General features: G+C 39.9%; 1 long non-coding RNA gene across 1 annotated transcript; it reads left to right on the top strand.

The window, feature by feature from the left end:
- Positions 1 to 6919: 6919 nt before the first annotated feature.
- On the top strand, positions 6920 to 8936 carry LOC132072780 (uncharacterized). Its single transcript, XR_009418387.1, has 2 exons — positions 6920 to 7104; positions 8758 to 8936. It is a non-coding gene; the product is annotated as an uncharacterized LOC132072780 (long non-coding RNA).
- The last annotated feature ends 903 nt before the right edge of the window (positions 8937 to 9839 follow it).

Below are 9839 nucleotides of genomic sequence, written 5' to 3'. Positions count from 1 at the left end.
CAGTGCAAACTGTGAATACTGTGTCTATCTCATGAGTGAGTTACTGAGACCTGAAAGGAGGGGGATGTGAACCTCATCCCAAGGTATTCTCTTCACTACTGCTTAGAGCAGTCTTCTGGAAGAGCTCACTCCACATGCAGGATAAGAGTGCTAATGTCAGCTGGGAGTACTAAATGGAATTTGGGCTAAATTCAGAGCTACTCATGGATGTTAGGTGTGGGAATGGCCTCTCTGGGGATGAACGTAGGCATTTCTTTCTCAATTACAACTTTAAGAGTTCAGTTTGGGATACTTTTAAGTATCTGGGGGGGTGGGCTCTATATAGAAAATTTTGAAGTCCAATATGGAGACTTAGTATTTTAAGCTCTTCCATGGATATTAGGTGATCTGGATAGCTCTCTTGGATTTTAGACACTGTGCAGACTGGAGCTGTTACAAAACTAGCAGGAAGACCAAGGAGCAGAAATAGGCTCTTATAACTGAAACATGTTTTTTGCCCTCTCATCTTCAAGACATGCACATTTGGAAAAGTAAAGAAGGCAGATTCCCTGCTTACAATCACCTAATTTTAAACAAGGGAGTAAATTTGTGTAGGTTGGATTCAACTCCTTAAGATATTTGATACATTTTTTGTATGTCTGTGTAGTTTTCCTTCTGTGAATGAAATTATCCATTTATATGATACTATAGTCCATGTTCCTTGTTTCATAGATTCACCACCAACTGCCTGGTAATGTGTCAGTGAAAGTGAAGCATTCAGCTGCAACTTCTTTTCTAATGTAGCAGTGAAAGTGAGGTATTCAGCTGCAATTTCTTTTCAGCAAACTCCTTAACTGACTTTTCTAGACAGTCACTGCTTGTCATTATTTGTGACAAGGGAGTTTTGAAAACTGTTCCGTGAGCTGTGGTAGAAAGTACTTCCAATGTACATGAAAAGTATCTCCTCATTTGTTTCACAAAGAAAATCCTAGCAATAGCTCAGCTGAAATTTAATAACTGCCTGGTTTTACTGCTGCTGTTGGTCTCATCCAAAGTCAATGGTAAGTGCTTACATTTTTCTGTGATTGGTCTCAAATTTGGAGTGTGTGATTGTTTGCATTAACTATTCTGCTTTGTACAGAATTATGTACAGTTATCATACAGTTATTGTACAGATGATAACAAGATTATAAGATTTAGTAATTCTTTTTTTTAACTATAGATGCAGAGAACATTTTAATTGCTTACCACCCCATTTCAGGTGTTCACTCGAGTCATGTCTCACTGGGGGCAGGCAGGTTTTGAGTTTATGCAGTTGTATGTTAAATCAACATTCTTCTTTGCTTGTGATGTGGATTTAGGGAGATTTTTCTTTTAATTCCATAGTGACTAGATTCTCCAGTGCACTGCTCTTATTTTTCATGGTGATGGATTTTGTAATGCCAGCTGAGATTATATTCCTTTGGCTCACCTGTCATTTGCATACACATAAGGCACTGAAGGTGCCTGTTATTTTCAGCTAGCAAATAATCTTGTTCCCACTTAACTTGAAATACATCGTTCTCTGTATATTAATTTTGGCTTTTACAGTCACTTGCTTAATTGCATTTGGATTACTCTGTACCATGTTTTAATACATTATATTTAAAATCTGCAAGATAAAACATCACCATAAATAGATGCATAGATATGGTCACAATGGAAACATTATGGCAGCTGGAGAGGTTGACATGATTTACCACCTGTCAGGAGTATGTCATCCTTGGCACAGTGTGGTGCTGCTCTGCTGGTAAAGGCTCTGTCTTTCCACTGGTCCTACCAGGCTCTCAGGCTACCCAGGACTGAATAGGGGGGTTCTACCAAAACATTTCTGCACTCACTGGAATGGTGGCAGAACACTCCACAGACAGGGTCACTGCAGCAGCAGCAGCAGCCCATTCTTAGAAGGTGTAAAGATTTATGAAGGCTCATGCTCCTGCCTCCTCCACTTTTGTAACCCTTGAGCTGCTGGACAAATATGTCAGTGTTTCCTTGCAAAGCAATAGCAAATCACTCCTTCATGTGGGAGCTGTAGGAGAATAGAATATAGGTAAATAAAGGTAGTAGAGCAAGTAATCTTGTCCCCTAAAGAGTTGCAGCTGGGTTAATTATTAAAGTTTAGGAGCAGGCCTGATTTTAACAGGCCACAGCTGTAGCCAATAAGAAGCGTGTTATAAAAGAGTGGATTGGTTGGTTGGGGGGAACTGGAGTCAGTTGGGTGCTGTGAGGACAAGGAAGAGTCAGTGCCTGGAGGAGTTGCCTATGAGAAACATCAAGGAAGGGAGGTATGAAACTCCGGCAATATGGAACCCTTGCAATGTAATGACAATAGAACTCTTGTGCTATGATGACAACAGGGAGCAGCAACTTCTGCTGAGATTCATGCACCTCCTGAGTTAGTAATTTCCTTTCATCTCCAGCCCAAGATTGTACAAGATGGTAGTGGTGATATGACAGGAATTGTCTCATTTGGCTGGAACAGCACCCATGGTAGTATATGATAGTTGTAGGCAGTATCAGTTGCTGTTTGCAGTAGCTGACTGTCTTGGTAAGAAGTTAATGTAATGCCAATGAAAAAAAATAAGTTTCATAATTTATCTTTTTGGGAAGGTTTTATAAAACATAACTGTGAATGCTCCTTTCATCTTGCATTAGGACTGTTTCTTTCACATTCAGTCCCTTTTCCATGTCATGGGATGATCAAAAGAGACATTTGTACAATGACAATGTGAGGTCCTTCACAAGAAGCCACCACAGAATATTTCCATTTATAAGACATTGGAAAACCTGCTTCTGAAGATTAAGCATTAGTTAAAATATTTAAGTTGCATTAAACAATGTGGTGTACATTTGGTTCTGTCAGATCAGAATCCACCCTGTAAAATCCTATACCTGGAAGGTGTCTGTGGAAGGACCATATGAGCTCTGCCATATTTTGACAGGATATAGCATATATAGAATATTCTAATAATCTCCCACCTTCATCGTGCTGGCAACTTAGTTAAGGACCTCCAGAAAGCACAGAATAACATTGATACAGCCAATTTGCAGTTCAGACAGATGTCAGGTAAGGTGCTACACAGAGATGAATCTACCTTTACTTGGTTAATATACACAAAGTCCTTATTTCCCTAGAAAGAAGAAAATACTGGTGTTGCAAAGTTTGTTGCAGAGGTGCATAAAAGTGAAAGCAGAAATCCATAAATATACGTGCATATGCTACTATATATTCATGTCTATAAATTACATGAGTTTTTCAGCAAGGAGTGGTGAATGGTACATCTCTGCATTTCTCAGTATAAGTGTACATCATTTCCATGCATGTTTCAAGAGATAAACTGAATTCTTGAAGGTGAATGATAAGGGAGTGGGGGTTGTGGAGGACTGAGATAACGCCAGGAGTCACCTGCAGGGTATGGAAAGGGTGGAGCTACCAAACTTACTACATCAGACCTCACACATTTGAATATTTAAGTGGTCTCAGTGTTATTTAATATATTTTCAAGTGTCTCATGATCTCATAAATTTCTTTTGGTGTTTTCTAATCACAGGGAAACAATGGCTTACCATGGTAAATATTCTTTCAGGAATGCATGTTATTAATCTGCCCCTTTAAGCACTGAAGTGTAGGCAGAGCCTTAACTGTGTGCTGAAGTCTTGATTTCCCTGGGATTTAATCACAGGTTAAAGTGGTTTCCTGAGTTAGAGCCAGAAAGATAGTTTACAACTAAAGAAGAAAACCTGTTTAGCTCCTAGACTGCTCTTGTCATCCATATGTGCATGTTTACAAATCCATTTTCATACAAATCTGGGCAGAATTAGAGTTTGGTAAGAGAAGGGAGTACATCAGAGCCTGCCTCTGAATTTAATTGAGCTGAGAAGTCATTGAATTTGGAGAATTGCTTCAAACCCATCTCTTGCAAACATGATTTGGAATGCCCAGAAGATGCTGGGATGATACCCAAAAGATTAGTAGTAAAACAAAAGCTATTAGCATGTATCATTGTGTGCATCCTGGCAAACAGCTCAACAAAAATTCATATTGATAAAGCCAGTGGGGTCTGGGTCACCAGTGTTCAGGATCATTCCTTTAAATATTGGCAAAATTTACCAGGAATTGTGTAATGAACCATTTTCATACCAACAGAGTTTCTATATTGCAGAAAATAATGTATTATTATAATGCATAGATTTGATGGCATATAAAGAGAATTTCTTGCACTTACCAAAACCACAGAAAATAAAAAAGTAAAGGAGTGGTCCATTATGAAATAGATTCAATAATTTGACAAAGAATGTATTAAAATGTATGCCTTAGATTATTTTCTGTGCTGCATCAACAAAAAAACAACAGAAATATTTCAAATGTAAAATGTGTGATCAATGTGCATAAATTTAGCTAGTATATACAAAATAGAGACAACGATAAAAAAAAATAGAGACAATTTAAGTTAAGCACAGGAGATCTGGACAAGCTCAAGAAGTGGGCACATGGCTATCTCATGAGATTCAACATGGTCAAGTGCAAGGTCCTGCACCTGCTTTGCCTGGTGTCATTACAGGCTGGGGGATGAATGAATTGAGAGAAAACCTGTACAGAAGAACTTGGGTGTGCTGGTGGGTGAAAATTTGGACATGAGCTGGCAGTGTGTGCTTGGAGCTCAGGAAGTATCCTGGGCTGCATCCAGAGCAGTGTGGGTGACAAGTCAAGGGAGCTGATTCTGCCCCCGTGCTCTCCCCTCTGGTGAGACTCCCCCCTGAGTACTGCATCCTGCTTGGGATCCTCTGCAGAAAAAAGCCATGGACCTGTTGGTTTGAAATGAAAGGAAGGGAGATTCAGATTAACTGTAAGTGAGAAATTTGTTATGATTAGGGTGGCGAAACACTGAAACAGGTTGCTCAGTGAGGCAGTGGATGCTGGATGGGGCTCTGGGTAATCTGGTCTAATGTAAGATATCCCTGCTCATTGCAAGAGGGTTGGGCTAGACAAGCTTTAACGGTCCCTTCCAACCCAAAATAGTCTATGATTCCATGACTGTGTATAATTTCTCATCCTGAAAATATTTTGACACATAAATAGTTTCATTTCCATATTTTAGAGTTTATGTAAAAGATGTGCCACATTACAGGTAATTATGCAAATCAAAACTTTTTTGTTGTTGTCAATGTAATTGTAGTGAGTTTACTAGTAAGATACAGCAAGGAACAAAGGGCTCCAAATCCTTGCTTAGTTTGTTGGATCCCATATTTGTGTGCTATTTTATCTTTTCTAAGTTTCAGTATATCTTTCTCAGGAGCCACCCCGTGCATATGCATTCAGTTCACTACTTGCATGTGATATATCTGCTTATAGTGTCAGAAACAAGGTTACTCAGTGATTCAACCTAATGGAATTACTGGTAGTGTTTGGATCAATTTCTCTATAAATACATAGTGAGGGGAATCTTCAAAAGATTGCTGAACCGGTTTATTGTCTCCATTTTGATACTCATCATCATAAGTAGGAACAAAATGTTTTATTGAAATATTCTGTATGAAAGTTTGCATTTTATTTAACAGGAAAATGAAAAAACACATTCGATAATTTGAAACTTTCATCTTTACTTGAAATCTGAATTCAGATTTAGATCTAAAATTAGTAAATTATCTAATAAGCAAAACTGAAGTTCTGTCTGCAGTGGTGGCTCTTGCACAAGAAAAGAAGGTGTAGAAGTGAGTAAGAATTCCACCCAACTAATATAGAGCAGTTGTTTGCCATTGCTACTTCTCAAATTGCTTTGCAAATTGACTTTCTCTCATTTTTTAAAGACTGTGGCTCGGAGAGAGAAGGTGGTTTACCAAAGGTTTACAGCAGGCCAGAGTCAGGGGCCCAAGCAGAAGCCCATTCTCTGCTGCCTGGTTCTGCCATCTGTCCACCAGCACCATGGTGCTCATCAGTGATCACTGGGAAAAAGAAATCTTCAGAGAGTATTGGCCAGCTTTTGCCATAGCACAGGCCTTTTCTTATTCATGTATAGGTGTTACTTTATCTGACTGGAAGAGTGAAAATGGAAGAAAAAATTGAAGGAAAATCCCTTCCATTTTCAAGATGAGAAACTAAAACATCATAGTAAAATGTATGCTGCCAGAAACATTTATTCTTCTGTGATCTTCTACTGTTTTCTTAAATGAGCAGCCTTACTCCATCCAGCCCGAGTGATTCCCTCTTCATTCCTATGCAAAGAATCAGTTTAGACTGATTCAAGTGCTTCCACAGGCAGCCACCAAATGAATACACTGCATTTCCCTGAGTTTGCAAATGCTGGTTAGGTCACAAGTTGCTCAGACAAAAAGGTTCTATCGTAAACACTGGTTATTTTCACTTCTCCTCCTTCTCACATGAAAGAGGAGTGAGATTCATCCACTGACATTTATTTGTGAAATAGTGAGTCTTGTCTCTTCATACATCATATACCAAATTAATATGTTAGCTACGTGAATTTTTTCATCCCATTTAATTATACTGTTTAAAATGATGTATGCTTATACTGGTATGAAGGTGTTTCACACTGACACTGGTTTTACTTCTGCTAGGAAAAAGAAGCTATTCTTACCCAGCTCCTAAACTGGAGATGTACAGCTTTAAGTGCAGTAATGTAGTTAGGTCAGCACAACTCCCTATTGTAAACAGGTCTCTATTGCACAGCTAAGGCCAGATTACTCGGGTTTGCACAAGGTCTGCCTGCAGAATGTGCACAACCAGTGTAACTAGTTGTGTTTTAATAAATACTAATAACACATGTCTAATTGCGCCAGTCCATCTCGACATTTCCTGCCTGCCTCTCAGCATGACTAAGCGCTTCTCTCTCACCACCGAGCCAATTGCTGCCTGCACACTGTGATTAGGGGCAGACCTGTATCATTTTCACAATTATGCTATATGCCATTTCATACTTGTGGACTGCCAACAAGAGAGCACTGTCCATCCAGAGGAAAAATACTGCCTGCAATCGCTTTCAAGGGCTGAGAGAGGCAAATGTTTACTCACAGGCACAGCTTTTCTGACTATGAATAGTCCCCGTGCTTTCAAAGGGATTAAGCCTGGTAGTAAGTATTTGCAGAATCAATGCCTTGATCAGCATGCTCAAATGGTTAATTTTGCTCTTTGCAAACATGTTTGAAGGATGCTAAAGCAGTCTTATGATGTGCACATGCAGGTTAGGTCCTGGTTTGGAATTGCATTTTAATTTTTAAAAAGCTTTGGCAAGCAAACCCCCTCTGTCACATTTACTCCAAAGTGTGTTTTGTGATGAATGTAGTGATCAGAATGTCACACAGACAAGTACTTCAGTAGAAACCTACAAGTAATCAGATGTGCAAGTAATCAAATTACAATGTTACAAAAACTCATTAAATAATGGGATCTAGAAACTATGTGTTAGATTTGTTACTGGAATGAGCAGGTACCATTCATGGAAATTGTAGGATAATAAAAAAAAATTGTAGAATATGTGGATTTTAGGGAAAGAAAATTTACATTAATATCTTTTCTGCCTTCTTTTCCATCTCCTCTTAACATGCAGCCAGCTACTAACACTCTGGTTTTGCTCTGTGGTCTTGCTGTCATCTTTTCCTGTCTACACCCTTTCCATAACTCAGTGCAGCACTAGATCCAAGAAATCAGTTTTGCCTGCTGCTATGAATTCTGTACTGTTTTTGAGTGCTTCTCTCAGCCAAAAATCAGTTATTCAACTTTGGCTGTTCTTGTTTCATCCTACGATTAATCCTTCATAGGTCACTAGGGAGTTTAGCCACAGCGGAACTCACTTTCTCTATTGTAAGAGGAAATGCCCTTGAAGGTGCCTTGAACCATTTCCAAGGAGCTTTGGGAAGATAAATAGCATGTCTGTGCTGTCCACATTGATCAGCTGCAAACTTTGCACCTTCTTATCTTCCCTTGTCCACAAAGTCTGCCTGTCACTGTGCACATGCAAATGCAGCCTCAATAGGTGGCTCTGTAATAGAGAAATTCAGATGTACGTGATAGCTGCATCATAGCTCAGCTTCACCTCTTTGCAAGCATGGTTGATGCCCCTCCACTCCAAAAAGTTGTTGAGACCCCCACACTGAAGATGTACTTGGTGTTCAGCACCTGAACTATGAACAGTTCTATATTTTGTGAGTGTGATTAAAAGCATCATAGGGAAATGGATTTGTTGAAGATTTTGCAAAGGAGGTAAGTTATCCTACAGTTGTGCATTGCATGAACTTAATGATGTCTTTGTTTCATGAGCTGTAATAATTAAAATCTAATCCATAGTAGAATCAATAGATGGTGCCATTATTTTCACTAATGTATGCTCATAAGTAGGAGTATAGGGAGAAGCTGTAAGTATATGTGATGAGGTTAATGAAGCCTTTGATAATATTTCACCTAGTATTTTCATAGTTGTGGTACATTTAGGTACTGATAAACATCATTTAATGTTACTGAATTAAAATTAATAATCTGAAAATAAAAACTGCTTAACAACAGCAGTTCAGTGTAAAAATGTTTTAAGAAGGGAAAAAGAGAAAAGAGCACATATACCGATACAACATATAGGTAAGCAATGTCATACTGCTGCACAAAAATAAACATCCTATGAGGATGTCATAGAAGAAATGTTGTATATAAATAAAACCAAATAATCCTTCCACACTACTTAGCTTTCTGAATGTTTAAACTTCAAAATTGATCATGTACTTGTTTTTTTGCAGATCAATGAGAGCAGGAGTCCAAGGACAAGCAACAAGATTGATTGATTCCCTTCCTTGACAGCTCAGGACCAGAAGCACTAAGGGAGTAGGATATTGTTGACCTGAATGCCACTGAAAGCATTTGCACTCACAAAAAAAAATTATCTCTGTTTAATAAAGCAACACATGACTTGCATAAACTGGGGCTCAAAATTTAGGATTGTAAAATGTTAGAATATCCTGAATTGAAAGGGTCCCACACAAGGATCATCCAGTCCAACTCCTGGCCCTCCACAGCACTATCCCCAAGAGTTACCCCATGTGCCTGAGAGTGTTGTCCAGAAGCTTCTGGAGCTCTGTCAGATTTGATGTTGTGACCACTTCCCTGGGAAGCTGTCCCAGCGCCCAACCACCCTCTGAATGATGAACCTTTAACTAATATCCAACCTAAACCTCCTCCGATACAATTTCAGGCCATTGCCTAGGGTCACTGTCACCACAGAGCAGAGATCAATGTCTGCCCTTCCTCTTCCCCTCACAAGGAAGCTGTAACTGCAGTGAGGCCTCCCCTCAGTCTCCTCTTCCTTCCCCAGGCTGACCAGATCAAGTGACCTCAGCCACTCCTCACAGAGCTTCCCCTCAAGGCCCTTCACCATCTTTGTTGCTCTCCTTTGGACATTCTCTAATATTTTCATGTCTTCCTTTTATTGTGGCACCCAAAACTGCCCCCAGGACTTGAGGAGAGGCCACCCTAGAGCAGAGAAGAGCTGGAGAATTCCCCCCCTGGCCTGGCTGGCAATGCTGGGCCTGATGTCCCCAGGACAGGGATGTCCTTCCGGGCTGCCAGGGCACTGCTGGTTCACATTCAACTTCCTACTGACCAGGAACCCCAGGTCCCTTTCCTTGGCACTGCTTTCCAGCATCTTATTCCCCAGGCTGTCTGTATATCCAGAGTTAACCCCCTCCCAGGTGAAGATCTAGAACTTGTCCTTGTTCCATTCATATGGTTGGTGACTTCTCAGTCCTCTAATTTCTCAAGGTCTCTCTGCAGGCCTCTCTGCCTTCAAGGGAGCTAACAGCTCTTCCCAATTTAGTGTCATCTG

The sequence above is a fragment of the Ammospiza nelsoni genome, chromosome 4 (assembly GCF_027579445.1).
Source record: "Ammospiza nelsoni isolate bAmmNel1 chromosome 4, bAmmNel1.pri, whole genome shotgun sequence".
Taxonomy (NCBI): Eukaryota; Metazoa; Chordata; class Aves; order Passeriformes; family Passerellidae; genus Ammospiza; species Ammospiza nelsoni.
Note: the sequence above shows the minus strand (reverse complement) of the source record. Positions and strands in the feature narration are given on the sequence as shown.